The sequence below is a fragment of the Pseudonaja textilis genome, chromosome 3, assembly GCF_049901715.1.
Source record: "Pseudonaja textilis isolate UNSWEBS1 chromosome 3, rPseTex1.2, whole genome shotgun sequence".
NCBI lineage: Eukaryota > Metazoa > Chordata > Lepidosauria > Squamata > Elapidae > Pseudonaja > Pseudonaja textilis.
The window spans coordinates 126,065,073-126,084,480 of record NC_141992.1 but is presented as its reverse complement, the minus strand read 5'-3'; the positions used below and the strand labels follow the sequence as shown (position 1 = coordinate 126,084,480).

The window sequence follows — 19,408 nt, the reverse complement described above, 5'->3', positions numbered from 1 at the left end:
GGTACCTTACCATCAAGATGGCTGTTTCAGCAGGTGCTTCTTTCCAAAATTACCATTATCACAGACAATTCAGTTGAATAAACTGCTTTTAAATTTTGCTTTTTCTCTATGTATGACAAAGAATTCTAGTACTATTTAAAGACTTATGTTTTTGCTTTAAATCAGCAATCAGTATTATTTATTGATTATTTCACCTTGTACTCAATTTAATCTATATCCAATTTAATTTGCTATGTTTCATCTCTTTATTATTTATAATATACAGTGAGATAGAGCATAATTTAATTTGATTTAATTAATTTAATCTTGATTTTATTAAAAAAAATACAAATATGGCTGTCTTTTACAGTATCTGATGTATTTGAAATATGAACTCTAGCATTTTTTTTGTTGACTTTTTCTTGTAATTTATTTTATAAGGAATTATGACTTTGCTTAAATTGAACTAAGATTTTATATCAGTATGAATAATTTTCAAAATTCTTTTTGTAACTATTTCCATGTGTTTTTCACACTTGTTTGAAAGAGTTAAGAATGATTACAGCAAGACTAAAAGATTTAGCACATCCATCAGCAGAAAACTAATGTTTCATTTCTGAAGAAATGGCAAGACAAAGATCTGTTGCCATCATTATCAATCTTCAAATAATTTTTATATGCCTTATAAAAGATGGAAAGAGGATTGTGCACATATACTGGAAGCACTCATCCTTAAATTCCTAAAGTAGTTTGTCAGATTTTAGCTTCACATAATATGTTGATCTAGTTACTAATGTGCCTAAAAGTCTGGTGAAAAATCATAGGCTTTATGTGGTGTGTGAATCCTAATTTAATTGCTAATAGTTACTAATAGTAGTCCTCTATGGCCAATGAGCCATCACCTTGTGCTTTTCTGCCAATCAGAGTAGCATGGAAGTGTATGATTAATTAACCAATTGGTTGATTTATTGATGTATTTATATACAACATAAGCCAATAATCTAAACAGTTTTCTTTATCTTTATTCTTTTCCCATTTTTTCCTTCATTACAATCAATTGCAAAATAATTGTTATGTCCTGAGGACTCAAGGAGTTCTCACTCAGGTCCACTCTCTTTACGTGGGCGTTATTCCCCCATTCCCATTGGTTGGCTCTCCCCAGCAGCCAGCTATAAAAGCAGGCTGCGGGGTCCAACCGGTTGCTGATTGCTGCGAGCCAGTTCCAGGCTTGGCAAGCACGGTCAGCCCTTTATTGTAAAATAAACTATTGTTGCACTCATGCTCTGGTTCAGCCTCTCATTGCTCAAACAAAACACGGGCGACGAGGGTGGGATGGCTACCAGAAGCACCATGCAACCGCTGAGTCACTAGCCACCGATCCGCAGCCCAGAGAGAGCGATCGGTTGGCGATAAGGGAAACGCTGATCCGCAGCCAGAGAGAGCGGTCAGCCAACAAAACGAGCGATCAAAAAGAGCAAACGCTGATCCGCAGCCAGAGAAAGCGGTCTGGTTCAAAAGTTAGAAGCGTCTGTAGCCGCTTGTTAGCCCCGCTGCAGGGAAAGTGAAGCGCTGCAGCCGCAGCCGCTTAGATTTGGCGCGAAATTCAAACGGGTGTCATTTGAATTTCGAGCCAGTAGGAGACACAGCACAGCGCTGTAGGAAGTCATTAGCGCCCACTTTTTGGCGCGAATCAAGACACCTCCAACGGCTAGCAGCCAACGTGGTAACCCAGAGAGAGAAAGAGAGAGTAGCGAAAAAACCTCTCCAGAGCTGATATCACTCACGAGCGCCCGTAGTCCCAGAGAGATTTTTTCCGCAGGTAGCCCAGCCGTTCCAGCACCATGAGTTCCAACCCAGTATTCCCGGCGTTTAAACCAGACGAAGAGAAGTGGGAGTCGTATAAGAACCGCTTCAATCATTACATCGATGCGGTCGGCTTGGCGGATGCGGGAGAGCATCGGAAAAAATCCTATTTCCTAATCTACTGCGGAGCCACCGTTACGATACCGCCGCAGCACTCGTGGCGCCGAGAGAATTGAAAAACGCCCGTGGTCCGAGTTGCTTGAGATCCTCGCTAACCACTACGCTCCCAGGCCTTCACAAATCGCCAGGAGGTTCACGCCCGTATGAGGAAGCAATCAAGTAAGGAGACCATCAATCAATATATGGCCGCCTCAGAACAGCAGCCCTGCACTGCGGGTTTGGAACATACTTGGAGGACATGCTCCTCGATCAATTAGTTTGTGGGGTCAAGGATCTCAATCTACAGAGGCGCCTGCTAGCAAAAAGACCTCAACCTCGCGCAAGCGGTCGAGGAGGCCCTAGCAGCCGAGCTAGCAACGAACTCAGCCACCAAATTCAGGGCCCAAGTGCCAAGCTAGCATCGCTCCCAGTCCATTCCGAAGAGGTGGAAGCGGAGGAAACCCACAACGATGAAAACGACGTCCACCGCCTCGCCAACGACAGACGGTCACAGGTAGGGGTCAAACAAGAATACACCGTCCACCCAAGCACATCACATTGTGCCTAGCCTGTGGGGATCGCATCAAAGGGCCACCTGCAAGTTTAAAGGAGCCACTTGCAACAACTGCCATAAGAGGGGGCACATCGCGAGAGTCTGCCAAGCCCCCAAAGCGCTGCACACAGACCCCGTCCTCGCACGCGGACCACAGAGGCAAGTATTAAACTGTCGCACGCACCGCCTTGCCAGGCGTACTTGCCACGCTGTTAGTAAAATTTCTCTCTCCGTTTCCCTAGAAGGTAAACCGTGCCACATGGAGGTTGACACAGGGTCAGCGCTCTCAATAATCTCGTGGAACACCCTCAAGAGACTCCACCCCAGCCTATCTACTACCCGGCTTCAGAGATGCCAGTTCGGTCTGAAGGACTACCAGGGGAAGGCCATTCCCGTGATCGGCAGAGGCAAGTTCTTTGTCAGTTTTAGAGCTTTTAAAGGCCACCTACCTCTAGTGGTAGTTAACGGCAATCTACCCACCTTATTGGGGCTCGATTGGTTTCCCCACCTCGGCCTAGGGTTAACAGGAGTCCATGCTGTCTCAACCTCAGACACTGACTCCTTATTCGCTGACTACGCAGATGTGTTCAGCGAGGAGCTGGGGTGTTATAATGGAACCCCCATCTCGTTCTCCGTTGACCCCCAGGCAGTCCCAATTAGATTAAAACCACGTAGAGTTCCATTTGCTATTCGACCAAAACTAGACGCTGAATTGGATAAACTACTAAAACAAGGGGTCATTGAGCCAACAGATTTCGCCAAGTGGGAGACGCCCATCGTTACACCCCTTAAAAAAGATGGTAGCCTGAGAATTTGCTCGGACTACAAGACAACAATCAATAAATATTTACAAGTTAGCGCCTACCCTGTGCCCGTCATTCAGCACTTATTGCACACATTCGAGCCGGGCAGTATTTTTGCTAAATTGGACATGTCTCAAGCATATCAGCAGTTCCCTGTTGATAACCAAACAGCGGAACTTCAGACCATCGTCACTCACAGGGGTGCCTTCCGATGTAAGCGTCTCCAATTTGGCGTAAGTGTTGCCCCAGGTATTTTCAATCCCTCATGGAGCGGATTTTACAGGGCCTCCTGGTGTAGTACCCTACTTCGACGACATCTTGGTCTCGGCCAGGGACAGACCCCAACTCTTCCAGAGAGTGCGAGCAGTGTTAGAGAGGTTCAGACAGCATGGCCTCAAGTTAAAAAAAAAAAAATGCGCCATTGCCACTAGACAGGTGGACTTTCTGGGTTATAAAATTGACGCCTCTGGCATTCACCCCTGGAGTCCAAGGTTAGAGCAATCCACGAAGCTCCCACACCAACCTCCAAAACGGAGCTACAAGCTTTCTTAGGGCTGCTGAACTTTTATGCATCCTTCTTGCCCCATAAAGCCTCAGTAGCCGAACCCCTACACAGATTACTAGACAAAAAGTCACCGTGGCACTGGGGGCACAAAGAAGACCAGGCGTTTAATGCCGTCAAATCACTACTTACATCAGGGGCAGTGCTCATCCAATTCGACCCCAACCTTCCTTTAGTACTGGCAGCAGACGCATCTCCTTTTGGAATTGGGGCGGTCCTTAGTCACAGACTCCCCAATGGCGCCGAGGCCCCCATCGCTTTTTTCTCCAGGACGCTCTCGGCCACGGAGCGTAATTACAGCCAAATAGACAAGGAAGCCCTAGCAGCTGTTGCAGCCGTGAAAAAGTTTCACGAATTCCTTTGGCCATTTTTTCGAACTGGTCACCGACCATAAGCCCCTCCTGGGCCTACTGGCCAGCGACAAACAGACACCTCAAGTCCTTTCCCCTAGAATGACAAGGTGGACGCTTTCCTAGCGGCCTACTCATACAAACTTATTCACCGCCCGGGCAAAACTCTATCCCACGCCGACGCTCTCAGTCGCTGCCCTTACCCGCTCCGGCTGAAGACCCAGCTCCTGTCAACGCCATTTTCGAAATCACCCAGTTGGACCTGCCCATCACCGCCCTTGACATCGCCGCTAAAACCAAGGCAGACCAAACGCTCGCCCAGGTGCTCGACTGGGTGAGGAGGGGGTGGCCGGGAGGCAACGTTGAGGACATGCTCCTTAAGACTCGCATGCAGGAGCTGTCCAGTTTGCAGGGTTGTCTACTGTGGGGCACTCGAGTGGTCATTCCGACCTCACTGCGCACCCGAGTCCTGGAGGCATTGCACGAGGGACACCCGGCATTGTGAGAATGAAGGCATTAGCACGCAGCTACGTGTGGTGGCCGGGTCTAGACGAGGACATTGTCAATTGGGTAAGTTCCTGCAGCATTTGCCAGGAATCCCGCCCTGCTCCCCCATCGCCACCCCTACCAGATGGGAGAGCGCCAACGCCCTTGGTCTAGAATCCATATCGATCTGGCAGGCCCCGTGCATGGAAAGATGTTCCTAGTGGTCGTGGACGCTTATTCCAAATGGATAGACGTGGCACAGCTATCCACGACCACCACACTAGCAATCACCAACGTGTTAACGCGACTGTTCGTTACACATGGACTACCCGACTCCATTGTCTCCGATAATGGCCCACAGTTCGCATCAGTAGAATTCAGCCGTTTTGCTGCCAACCTGGGCATTCGCCACATTTTCACAGCCCCATTTCACCCTGCCAGTAATGGGTTGGCTGAAAGGGCCGCAGGACCACCAAAGAGGCCCTCGCTAGGTTTGGCAGGGATGACTGGCACCACAAACTCGCACGGTTCCTGATGAGCCAGCACTCAACCCCTGTGCAGTCACCAATAAGTCCCCAGCGGAACTTCTGATGGGCCGGCGCCTGAGGACTGTATTGGACAGATTGCACCCACAATACTGCCCTGACTCTCCCCTCGCTTCTACTTCGGGGGTTAGACATTTTTTGTTACAGGAGCCGATATTCGCAAGAAATTTCGCTGGGGACCCACTCTGGATTCCAGGCGAGGTCATCGCCATCACCGGGCCGAGATCGTATAGAGTCAGGCTGGAGGATGGTCGTGTCTGGAGGAGACACATAGACCAGCTTAGAAGGCGCCTCAGCACCCTTGCCAACAAGAATCCAGAGTCTCCAGTCGAAGGGGAACCGCCTCATCCGCCGCCCAGCCACATCGTACCCAGCAACCAGTCTGCACCAGCGGTCGTTCCGGTCAGCCCAAACTCGGACAACAGCGCCCAGAGAGTTGACCAGCCTGATCCAACCCACGAGAGCTCGACCCCAGTAACCAACCCGGTGGTTCCCGAGGATGCCCAGTCCAGAGAGAGTGTTGGCGACACTATGCCAGCTCGACCATCACAGACTGGTACCGAACAGACAGACAATGTTCCCGAGTTGCGCCTGCTCCGGGCGCCAACACAAACCCCCGTCTACCTCAAGGACTATGCATGTTCGCATCTGGGGGAAGGGGTGTTATGTCCTGAGGACTCAAGGAGTTCTCACTCAGGTCCACTCTCTTTACGTGGGCGTTATTCCCCATTCCCATTGGTTGGCTCTCCCCAGCAGCCAGCTATAAAAGCAGGCTGCGGGGTCCAACCGGTTGCTGATTGCTGCGAGCCAGTTCCAGGCTTGGCAAGCACGGTCAGCCCTTTATTGTAAAATAAAGTATTGTTGCAATCATGCTCTGGTTCAGCCTCTCATTGCTCAAACAAAACAATAATAATAATAATAAACATGCCCACTCCAAAGATGGCATACATTATCTTTTCTGGAGGAATTGCCAGAGGAATGATTGGCTTGCAATTCAAAACCTCAATTGCTTCTCTTCAACATAACCCAGCCTTTTTTTTTTCTATATCACTACAGACAACAATGGAATAATAACAATCAAACGTTGTACCATTATTTGCAAAGTAATCTTTGAACAAAGCAGCCCCATGTGTAAACAGGATAATGTGATAATGTGCACACAGGATAGTATGATAATATTTAAGGAGGTATTCTTCACTCTATTATGACTGTAATATAGCTAATGTATTAACAAAGCCTATATCTGTGGAAAAATATAAAGACTATGTTAAAACATTTGGATTATCAGCTATTCATCTTTAAATGGGAGGAGTGTTATGGCATTGAGATTTAAGAACTGACCAGCTGCTGTAAGGCTGATGCAATGTAAGGCTGATACAATGAAGATGAATCAGCAAAGGTGTTGCCATTTTAAGACCAAGAATGTTCACAGACATTTTACCCCATTAAGAGGTGTTTATATAAGGCAGCCATTAGAGGGAATGTTTCTCTCTCCATGTGTCCTGTCTCCATTATAGAGTTCTTCATATAGAGTTAAGAAGATTGATTGCTTGTCAGGTATTTGCCTACCATGTATATTTCTGTATATGTCTTGTATATAAACCCCTGTTAAATATCTAAACCTCTGTGTGCTGTGTTTTGTTCCTGGGTTGTCTCACAGTAGTAGTCATGCTGCAAATGCTCTGACAAAGTATACCTCCTTAAACTTGGTTTCTGCCATCTTTGCCACAGACGTATATACAGTATAAATCCACTGTTGTACAACATGTGTTACGCTTTTGTCTAGATATGCCTTGTATATTTCATCTACAGCACATCCACTATTTGTTAACACAGAAATTATAAATGAATAAGCTGCCAGATCTCATAATTTAGTCTTCATAGTAACAAATATTTTACATGACAGTTTTATTAAATTTAACAATAGCAGTGAATAAAGACCTTTTATAAATATTCTCACCTCATCACTTGGTTTAGAATTACAGAGATTTATTACAATTGAACATGAATTCACATTACAAAGGGTATGCTAATGTATTTGTATGCTGAGACAAAATAACATTTTTTTCTTAATCTTGTCTATCTAAATTATATATGATATTTTGTCACATAATACAAAGTAAAGGCTTCTGTGGTATTTGGATTTAGAAAATAGCAGAATTTTTCCAATAGTTTGCCACTGGAAGGTAATGAAAGATTTATGAAGGAAGTTACTTCTCAAATGCTCTCAAGGATTTAAAGGAAATTTGAGGTTGTTCATGTGAAGTATAAGGAAAGAGGAAGAGGAAGCTGAAAAATTCTGGAGTGAAATCCTAACATGGAAAAAAGAACAGATTTGTAACCATCACCATTTGCAAATCCACAATGAAAGAAAATTAAACAGCTTGACAAAGTTCAAAGACCCTAGTCTTTGACTGGGTCTGTGTAACTCATATAAGAATTTGAAATAGAAATGAAGACAATTTTTATTGTCTAAAGAGAAAATTAGTAAATGTTTCTCTCTCTGGTTATATGGGTGGCTTTGTAAAATTTCAAAGAATGAAAAGACAATAAAGACTTTTTTTTTAATGAGCAATGTTACAAACATTGAAAAGAACCATGTTTTTAACCATCTTGCTTCAGTCTTGGGAGTGGGACATCCCCAGGGGTGGGATTCAATTTTTTTAACGACCAGTTCTGTGGGCCTAGCTTAGTTGGTGGGCATGGCTTGGTGGTCGTGTGACTGGGTGGGTGTGGCTTGGTGGTCATGGTCATGTGACTGGCTGGGTATGGCCAACTCAACATCATTCACATTGAGGCACACATCTCCTCGCCTGGCCTCTCATGACTGTGGGGATGCTGCAACAGTCGTAACTGTGAAAAATGGTCATAAATTACTTTTTTCAGTGCCATTGTAACTTTGAATGGTCACTCGACACAAGCAACATACCAGCAAAGGAGGGAAAAAACCTTCAGAGAAGTTCTAGAGACAGGAAGTCTAGTCCTATCAAGAATGTAATAAATGTTAATAGAGTAGCAGTCTCTGTAAGCAACACTAGAATGTTTCCTTCCTGCCTTTCTTACAAGATTAGGCCAGTAATTTCTTCTAACAACCAGTTCTCAGAACTGCTTAGAATGTTAACAACCAGTTCTAGAGAATAGGTGTGAACCTGTAGAATCCCACCCCTGGACATGCTGTTCTTATGTTGAACTTTCATCAGAGTAAAGCTTGAGCATTTATTCTACAGTGTAGTGTCCTAAAACATTTATCAGTCTTCTTCATAAAAAGCTTTATTTCTGAAACGATTCATTGCTATAAGCTGATTTTCTTTCCTAAAAAATCAGAATATGCCAAAAGTTAAGTGAAAGAAGAAGAGCTTGCTCTCTACATCTAAACCAAAAAGTCCCAACATTAAGTACTCAGGAGTGAAGAGTTTTCCTTTCTTCCTTAACATACACCAAGAGGTAAGTCTGGTCCCTTTTAACATTTCAGACATTATGCAAATGTATGAAATATTAGCATTCTCTATAGAGAGAGAATGGATGATTGACCACTATAATAGAAGAGAATATACGCAGCTCAAGGTTGAACTATACAGTCCTTAGTTAACATCATCAGCACTAATGATTTTAACTAGCGAGGTAATGAAATGTCTGCCAGCAAATACTCAAGCTCAGAAAGCACCAAGGAATCCATGACTGATCAATCTCTGGAGTTTTGGACAACTCACTGCAGCCAACTCACTGTGGCCAACTCAAAACAGGACAACTCACTGTGGACAATTCAGTGCTGCATTAATTGCTTCATTCAGTTACTTTTATTATTGGTGACCATGTTTTCATTTAAATTATTGTAGTTCTTGTATTTCTGGACTGACCTTTTTATTTTACCATTATTGGCCCAGTTCCATTGAATTTAATATAACTTTTGTATTTGTTGAATTGTCCCATAGTGAGTTGTCTCATGGTGAATTGGCTGTGGTGAAATGTCCCATTGTTAATTAGCATGGTGAGTTGACCCTGGCAAGTTGGCCAAGTTAGCCATGGTGAGCTGGCTGTGGTGAGTTATCCCATGGTGAGTTGTCCCTAGGAACTTGGCCATAGCAAGTTGAGTATGCATAGCAAGTTGAGTTGGCCATGACAAGTTGGCTGTGGTGAGTTGTGCCATGATCACTGGTGAGTTGTCCTGACAATTTGTCATAGCAAGTTGGACATAGCGAGTTGGTTGTGGTGAGTTGTGCCTTGGTGAGTTGTCCCTGACATAGGCCATTGTGAGTTGGCTGTGACCAGTTGTCTCATTCTGCTTTCCTGAGAAAAAATGGGATGCATTTTTGGAGGGATGGTTATCATATGGTTTTATCTTTCATTACCAAATTTAGATTCCTAAGCTGCTCAGTGTTGACAGGTTAGAGCAGGGGTGTCAAACGCACGTCATCACGGCGGCATCAGATGATGCATTGGGACTTCCCCCCCTTCACTAAACCAGGTGTGGGCATGGCCAGCACATGACACATCTGGCCCATGGGCCAGGAATTTGATAGCCCTGGGTTAGGGTAACATAGAAGGTTATTTAATTAATTAATAAATAAGCAAGTAATAAAATAAATGATATGAATGAATTCGTTCTGGAGATTTTCTGCTTGTTATACCAAAGAAAATGTTGCATGTCCTATGATATTGTGAGCTACATTGCCAGAGCCACAATATCAGTGATGTCAATAACCAACAACACCCAGTTCAAGGTCATGAAGTATAGGGCAAAGCATCAGATGAAATACAGAGAAGGAGAAAAAGCAATGGTTAAGCAGCAGTGGCTGTAAGAGTGAACTGTAGTCTTCTGCTGACATAAGGCAATTAACTGCTTAACAGAGCTTCCAGTCTGCAGTAAAAATTCTTAGCTGACCAAATCAACCAAATTAAATGTTTTCCTGCCCTATTGTGTAATAAACCTTTTTTTTCTTTTTTTTTCACACAAGTGTTTTGCTTCATGGGTGTTGTATTATGAATAGGACTGTGCCAAAATCCTGATTTGAAGGGCAATGAATCAGAAGACATATGGCTGCTCATATAGCACTTAGTGGAAACTCCTTAAAACAATAATACCCATGAAAGGAAGCTGTATGAGCCCAGAAAAAGATGCAGCTAAAGTTGCTCCTGACCAATGGTGTTTCTGTGCTAATATATGTACCAAACCATATATTGGCCTTGAACTACAGAGCCTTTTTACAAAGCCTTATCAGATAGTTGTAACATAATTTAGTGTAGTAAACAAAATATCCAATAGAATTCCACCCCCCACCCCTTCCACATGTCTGATGAAAAGATTTCATTGCAATCATTACACAGAAGATTTTGATCAAATGATAATTTGGAGGTAGCAAGAAAATAGTGTTGGGTTGAAATTCTACATGAGCTTTGGACCTTGTTTTAATTACATTTTTGAAGGGTAGAAGGCCACAAATATGAGATTTGGGAAAGGATTTGCAGGAGATTATTTGCTTTTATCTGCAGTATATCTTTGTCAGGGCTTATGAAATAATTCTAATCTTTCTGCTAACTTAAAATGGCAGAAAACTGTAGTGTCAGTTTTCAGCAATCATAGCTAAATGAAATTAGTCCAGTGGATCCAAGAGCTGCATAAAGACTTTGGTCTATTGGTTGTCTATTCTTGTTATCAGAAATAGAGATATGGCCATGACTGTAGCAGTGTCAATACCTGGGGAAAAAAACCTGAACTAGGAAAACTCAGAGATATTCCAAATTCATTAAAACATTCATTGTAAAGGGTTGACAAACTTAATGTCATATATATAGTGTAGTATGAATTACTATCTGGTGATGGGTATGGTTTTCCAGATTTTACCAATTCATTATGTAAGAACTTAGCTTTTCTATACTGCATTGTTTCTCTTTCTTTCCCATACAGCCTAGTTAATTATTGTAATTCTTTTATAAAAGGGAACAAAGGTGTGTCATACATATTTTCAGGGAAATTTTAAAGAAAAAAAAGTACCAACAAGATATAGAGTTTTTAGAAAAACCGAGTGGCTGCAGGAAGATGTACAGTTTTTATTTATTTATTTAAGATATACTGCTCTTCCACATGCTGGAACAAAGATTGATGTCATCCACACTTCCACAAGCCTGAGAAATTCAGAGGGGGGATTCAATTGAGTATCTCTAAGTAGACAAAATAAAATTATTTTGTTAGTTCAAGGTCATTGAGTATGGTACAGAATGAAATAAGAATCTTACTTTAGGCCGGATCATGACTGGCCCATGTGATGTGATGATGACCAAGGGGGGATGGATTTGTAGTTTTGAATATTGCAAGGAAGCCCAAAACTTTCAAATTTGGGATTCCACAGATGTGCCAGTTACTATCTAAATAAAGCAATCTTTGAGAGGTGTCTGTCTCAGAGTTATTGGCTAGAAAGGAAGGTTGCTGGAATGCTGACAATTGGATTGAAATTGATAATAATTATTTTGTTTTAAAAATTGTGATTATCTGCTTTGAATATTTACTAGAGTAGGAAGAAACTCACTAGTGGAAGATAGGATGTGAAAGTAGAGAAACTCCCTTAATGTGCTTGGACTTCAATATTGCAGTTTTTAATGGGATCAAGGACATATCACCTGATGTAGTATTCAAATTAAGCTTAAATAATTTTTCAAAGCAATTTTTACTAAACTAGCCATAGGACTTGTTTGCTTCCCAACTTCAATGTCGTGTTGTCAGTCTTAAATAAGAGAACTTGTGTATGGCTTTGGATTTGCTGAATCTTTCAAACTTCTATCTTCTGAAGGTTTTGAAGTCTTCCCAGAATTCAGTTCTTTTCTAAATCTTAACAAAAGTATTATTTTACAAAGATGCATTGTTAAAGAGCAACAGTGGTTTTGATCACAATAAATAGCCTCACAGGGTGCATTCAGTGAAAGGGCTTTTAGTAGGCCTTTGTCAAAGGTACTTACATTGCATCTTACCAAAAATACATTCAGTTTTAAAAAATGAACTGAAACCAGAGAGGCAGCTAGGAGGCAATTTAATGACCATTCCTCATGACAGAGTTCTTTTCAGCTTGATGTTGGTTTTGTGTGTCCTGGGGACTGCAGAAAAATGCTTGTGATTAATAATAGGTTTTGCAAGGATTTGAGGACAATATTACAAAGCTAGGAATTTTAAGTAGAGTCTTAAATTGAATGGGTGGAAGGATCAGGGATGTGAAGCTGTGGTGGGATTCAATTTTTTTTTACTACCAGTTCTGTGGGCGTGGCTTGGTGGGTGTGGCAGAGGAAGGATACTGTAAAATCTCCAGTCAGAGGTGGTATTTGCCAGTTCTCCAAATTACTCAAAATTTCCACTACCCATTCTCCAGAACTGGTCAGAACCTGCTGAATACCACCTCTGATGTAAAGAATCTTTAGTTGTTCACTCAAAGAGATGGACTTTTAACCTTACACATTTGATATGGTGTGATATTTACCATGATTTCCTCATGCCAGGTTTGACCTTCCCTAACTCAAAACTGAAAATAGTTTCAGCAGAAATAATACTCAATGAACCATCCCCAACAGTCTTAATATATATATATATATATATATATATATATATATATATATATATATATATATATATATATATATATATATATATATATATATATATATATATATATATATATAATATATATATAATATATATATATATATATATATATATATATATATATATATATATATATATATATATATATATATATATATATATATAAAAATTGAATCCACCACAGCTTCACATCCCTGATCCTTCCACCCATTCATATAAACTTTGAGTTGCTTCAAAGGTACTTCAAGCTGAATTCCAGGGTGTCCAAGAGAACACAGGAGTTATGGAAATGTTCCAAAAAGCAAGCCAGTAGCAATCTTATCCTAGCAATTCCTTCGTCAAAGAAAGAAGTGCTCTGCAGTGAGTGAAAGGAGACCAGTTTGTTTTCTTCATATTCATCACATTTTTTGACCTTTATTTAACATATTTATATAATCCTTGAAGAAATTCTAAATGCATGCATGCATACATGCATGCATGCCTATCTATCTATCTATCTATCTATCTATCTATCTATCTATCTATCTATCTATCTATCTATCTATCTATCTATCTATAGATAGTCGGTCTCCTGCACTGGGCTCTGGATGTGTTCTTTGAGCTTCTGGGAGGGCAAAAATCGCCCTTGCGGGCTCTGGAGGTCAGAAACATTTCTGGCTTTCCCAATCTTCCAGGAGGCCCATTTTTTTGCCCTTCTTGAGCTTCTGGGTGTGCTCTGCACTTACCTGCATCCAAAATGGGCCACATGGGGACTCCTGGGAGGGGCGGCATGGCTGAGGCTAGCCAGGAGTGGGATTTGGGGGTTGTCTGAACTGTACAGAATCTTAGCTAGGGGCTCTCCCGAACCCCTGTGAAGTGAGCTTAATTTGCAATTTTTACACTACATAAAATTTTAAACACATTGAGGCTAAATCACAGTAAATTAACCTCTGTGATAAGCTCAGATGTTAAGATCCATCAATCCGAATGACCAATATTGTGCTAATTTGGCATACGATCTTCTCACATGATTCTTCTCACATGATTCTCCTCTTCTGGGAAAAGTATAGCATGACTTTATTTAGACAACAGTTTGCCCGGGTATTTGTGAGTAATTATTGCCATTGGACCAACATTTTTCTTTCATATTCTTCCCATTGTTACTGTATTCATCACACTCTTTTTTGTTTGTTTTAAATGAACATTTCGTGATTCAATTATATAATTGCAAGCCAGTATTTTAATCTCTTTTAAATTAAAACTGTATACTTCAATTATTGAAAACTGTACCCATAGAAAATGACAAACAAAAATGTATTTATATATGGCAATATTGTATGCAAAGAGGAAACATTAGGAGAAATTCATATAAATGTATGCTACAATATAGGTGGAAGTGTTGCTAGTCTGGGAAATAACTTTGATTGCAGTCAGATATAAAAATAACAAATGAATCCTGAATGATGATGAATCCAATGCTAAAAGAAACAGAGTTTTCAATATTAGATTTATAATTTTTTGCCTGAGTTCTGAGAAATCTTAATTATTAATGAGCATTTCCAGCATGAGATGACAATGGAGATCTAGGATGACTTTATAAAATAAATATAAAGAAAGACTTGAACCTAATATCTAATCCTGTGGTCTTTCAAAACCCTACGGTGTTCTCATCCTTTTTGGACTTTACCTAATTTCTATAACCTGGAGCATGGACACTGGAGACATTCATGCTGAAATAAAGTCAACTGATAGGAAAGAAATTTTCCCCCATGGTATTTAAATTCCTGGAAGGCATGTCTAGTACTGGCTCACATTTGGCATCTGGCTTGTTTCTGAGTTTCTAAAGGCAACTGGCTGGTTGGCAACAGAATACTGATCACGATAATATCGAAAGCAGCTCTGATCTCAGCAAGGCAATTTTTTTAAAAAATTCAGCAGTTTGTTTTGCATGAACTGTTATAGCTCCATTTAACTCTGTGGTTTTCAAAATCTGTTTTTCTTCCTTTCTGTCACTCTGTTTGATTTGTTTTTCAGATGACACTAGACTGCAGTGTTGAGAAGAGCAATGATGTTTTTCGGTCTCTCTTCTTCCTTGACAGTGCTTTTATTGATCAATTTGAATATTCATCCTAGATTCCAGGGCTGTCATTTAGCCTAACAAATTACACAAACCAAGGAAAATTTGGAAAAAAAAGTATTACTGAACTTTAAATGAGAGATATTTGAGTCTTATGCATTTAATATTTTTGCTTGGTTGATTTCAGCATTATCTTGTTGCATCTGACTCAACTTCTGGGGTCTTGAATGCCTTGGGAAAAGCTATCTTCTTTGAGGCCATCCTATTATCCCAGGTCATTCAATGTCTTAGTTTCTCCACAATACACAATGTCTTTTGCAATATTCTTACTGCAAAAGAGGAAGCAATATTCGGTTGCTCTCTTTTTTTTTCTTTGCTTACTTATGAATGCACTTTCTTCTCTCATTCAAAGGGAAAAAAAAATCTTTTCATTCTGTTCTTTATTTCATCTTGATCTTTAAGATACTTCTTTCAAGCTATCTTTCTTTTACCTTCTTACCATAGCTCCTTCTTTTCTGAGCCATACATTTCTTTCAATGCATTTAGTTCATGGGGAAAAGAGCAATTCTTGTTTTTGAGATGCCTACCTCTAAACCCCTCTCCAACTCCACTGTATCTAACTGCAGCAATTTATCTCTTTCTTTGATTTTTATTTTATTTATTTATTTTGTCAAATGCTTAAAATATGATATAAATAAGAATAAACATAAGTTTAAATACAAGAAAAAGGAACTAATAATTGGGGACAATAGGACAGGGATGGTAGGCACGATTGGGCACTTATACGCACCCCTTACAGACCTCTTAAGAATGGGGTGAGGTCAATAGAGGCTAGTTTGAGGGTAAAGGAGTGGGAGTTTGAGCATGTGACAACAGAATCAGGTAGTGAGTTCCAGATATTGACCACTCTGTTGCTGAAATTGTATTTCCTGCAATCAAGTTTGGAGTGGCTTACATCAAGTTTATATCTGTTGTGTGCTCTTGTGTTGTTGTTGTTAAAGCTGAAATATTCATTAACTGGTAAGACATTGTAACATATTATTTTATGTACTATGCTTAAGTCCAATTTTAGCCGGCATAGTTCAAGGTTGTCTAAGCCTACAATCTCAAGTCTGTTGGTATAGGGTATTCTGTTGCGAACAGACTTCTAGTTTATTTCTGAAAGTTAATATTTTCCTCCCTTTTCAACTTTCACTTTGCAGTTAAAAAATTATATCACACCTTCCTAGCAAACTACCAATTTTCATCAAATGTTAACTCTTCATTATTCCTAAATTTTACCACAACTGCGGGGTTACACTTATATAAGACTAGTGAGGTAATGGAAGAGTTGAAATTGTAACCACAATTTATTGATTGGTAGTTTTGTTTATTTTATTTATTTACTTTTCACATTTCTTCACCACCCATTTCTATCAGGAAAGGGCTCTGGTTGGTAAGTTCAGTACCTGTCCTGTTTATTATCTTAGTCCTGTGTATGGATGGGAAAAGAGGTTTTTCATATTTATTGATTTAGCATATGGCATCTACAGAGATCAAGAATCACTGACCTAATTGCTGTTTCTGTAGTTTTTGATTGTGAGGGATGCAATATCTAGTTTGATCACCATGTGTATAGACTTTTAGTTGCTCTGTTAAAACAGAACTAGGGTATATTATTTTGGAGGTAGTTTATACTTCATACCCTGGAAGACAGGTGAGAAGAAACAAAGCAGGTGATGAGCAATAGACTAAGTAAGGAAGTGAGCAATAAGAGAAAGATATATAAGTCAGCCAAAGTTGTAATGGGAGAAAAGTTGTAGAACAAGCAAAACATAAAGAAGAAAAAAACCATGAAAGAGGGAGGGAGAGGGAAAGGGAGAGAGAAGAAATAACAGCAAGTAAAAGAAAGGTTGGGAGAAGTGGGAGGAGATGCTGTAAATGGCTTTTTATTTCTCCTGCTTTATCAAGAAGACTCACCTCAGGTTCTAACAGATGGCTAAAGTCACTGGTCATAGCATGTGTTCCATTTCCACCAATCCAAACCTATGCTAGTTAGAGTGACTGGTGGGTTCTTTTTTCTTTCCAAGAAGAAATCTATAAATGTCTTGCTTAATTTGTCCCACATTAAAGGTCTCAGATCAGCACCACCTTTACTAAACTGGAATAGAAATTGGCTGTTGATACAGAACAAGACTTTTTTTTGTCCAACTTAGAACACGAAGAAAGCATTTTAAAGTGGCTGTGGGGATATAGAAACTATTTTGCATCTTCAAGGAGTAAGACCAGGAGTAAAACTTATTTACATTTCTCAAATTAGCTCTTCAGAAAATTAGCCTAGGCCTGACAAATTGTCATTGTCTTCAGTAAACTTTCAAGTTATATTATTTATTAAAATGATTTAAATATTTATGATCTTGGGTTTGCCCACACATCTATTAGCTACCAAAGTTGAGAAACACTGGTATAGATAGGATGATACATTTGGATTGGTAGATTTAAAACTGTTTGTACTGTATGAATTTATGATAAGTTGAAAATCACCCCAAACTCTGAATAGCAGAAACATTTAATTAAGCCTTTTTTAGCTTAATATCTCTTGTATTCCAGTATCATTTAGTTTTAGCCAAGTATAAAAACTCTGATATGTTTTCACATATGTATGGGAATGATGTCCTTTTTCAAACATATCATTATGATGTAATCTAAGGACTGAATTGTTTTCTTTTATAAAATGAAAATGCTCCTAAGATCATCAAGGTGCTAAAGTATCATGTGTCATAATTTATTGATTTTTTTCTTTTAAAGAAAAATGGTTTCATAAAGCCAAATCCAGAACTGAAGCAGTAATTGGTGATTAAATTGAGACTATTATGTGAGCAAAACCTACCTTTCCAGATGCATACTTTGGAACTGTTAACTAAAATACCTTCTTATGTGCTATATATTTTAGAATTAATTACAAATGAAATAAAAAAAGCAGATATCTTTCAGCTTCTCTTTTGCTGAGCAGTTTGAAATATTGATTTCTTAGGATTTGATTTCTTACTGCCTTTCCCTTCCTCAGTAAGAAATTTAAGCAGTTGCAATGTGATTGTCATTCCAGAAGGTGCAGAAAAATATTGCAGCAATTTCATATAACTGTGTATGTCTATCTTACCTTTCCCCTGACCTGCTGCTCCATCTTGCTGATCCTGACACCACATTTGGACAGCAGGAATCAAAGAAAAGAAGAAAATATTGGCTAAAAGTCAACACAGGTTTTGTTTTGTTTTGTTATTTTCCCAAAGAATAGAAGATTGTCCTTAGGATGATAAAGCTCACCTTTTCAACTGAATTTAATTAAAGTCTTCCACTTTAAATGGATTGTTTCATCATGCCTTCATACCACAAATTGTTAATTTTCAGTGACTGGAACAATATTTGCTAATGACTAGATGTTATAGACATCCATTGATTGACATTTTGCACATAATGCATCAAATAAGATGATCACATTTATTTTTTCATTAAAAAAATAAAAACTGTCATGTACTTATTATAGGGAAGCAGATATTTTAGGATTCATGAGTGAAACAAAACTGAGTGAATCAATTAATTATGAATATAATCCATGATAGATAGATAGATAGATAGATAGATAGATAGATAGATAGATAGATAGATAGATAGATAGATAGAGTTTTGAAAGAGAAAAATAGTAAATGAATAAGTGCCACTTAAGGCTAAGCAGTTTAGTCAGCACAAAGAGCAAGCCAAAGCAATGTCTTTGACTGGACTGTACAACTTTTCAGACTTGTTTTATGGATGACAGTTGTATTTACTGTAAACATTTCTGACCATTTTTCAAGTGACTGCATGATATGCATATTCTGGAAATATAAGGGCATTATTGAAAGTATGGAAATATGGCTCCTTCCCACCACCCTTGTTTTTAGTCATTTCCATTGGGGTTCAATTACTTTTATTGTTGTTTGCATTGGAAACTTTGTACCAATTTGAATATTTGGGAAAGGGGTAGAAATAGTATTCTTCTGTATGAAAAATTCTGATTTATGGAAAGAAGCAAATGTATTCAATCTAGCAACCATCAGTTCTATTTGAGCAAGGAATTTTAGAATTCCCAGCAAATGGAACATCAGGCTTTGCCTGAAAATTCTGGGCTTTGCTGTCCCAGTATATTTGGAAGGCGCTAGGCTAGTGAAGGATGGGTCCAAAATGGCTCAGCAGATTTCTACTGCCAGAGACTGAAAGATAAAATATCAACTCTTTTTCCTACTAGATATATAGTGGTCTTTTCCCCAAGGAAACTAAGAAACTAAGAAAACAATTTTCTTGAGTACCTATGGGTAAAACTGGACTCTAGCTTTTCTCTCCTTTGTCTTCTAATTATCCTTGATCTCAGAATGCACAAACAATTCATTGTAATCATTCAACAATTGTCTTACCAAATAAATACAGACACTAACACACAGGTATGGAACAAGATAACACTTGTCCTCTCTGTTCAAAATCCTTCAGCTAAGCAACAAAACATTGAACAAGTAT

The 19,408-nt window shown here is 39.7% G+C and overlaps 1 long non-coding RNA gene across 1 annotated transcript in view; it reads right to left on the bottom strand.

Annotated features, from left to right (window-relative positions):
* The window catches only part of LOC148126314 (uncharacterized), a 108,984-nt gene extending 90,934 nt beyond the window's left edge, over positions 1 to 18,050 (bottom strand). The window contains exon 1 of the long non-coding RNA XR_015742598.1: positions 18,021 to 18,050. This is a non-coding gene — a long non-coding RNA (uncharacterized LOC148126314). The remainder of the gene's footprint in view (positions 1 to 18,020) is intronic.
* Positions 18,051 to 19,408: the final 1,358 nt, after the last annotated feature.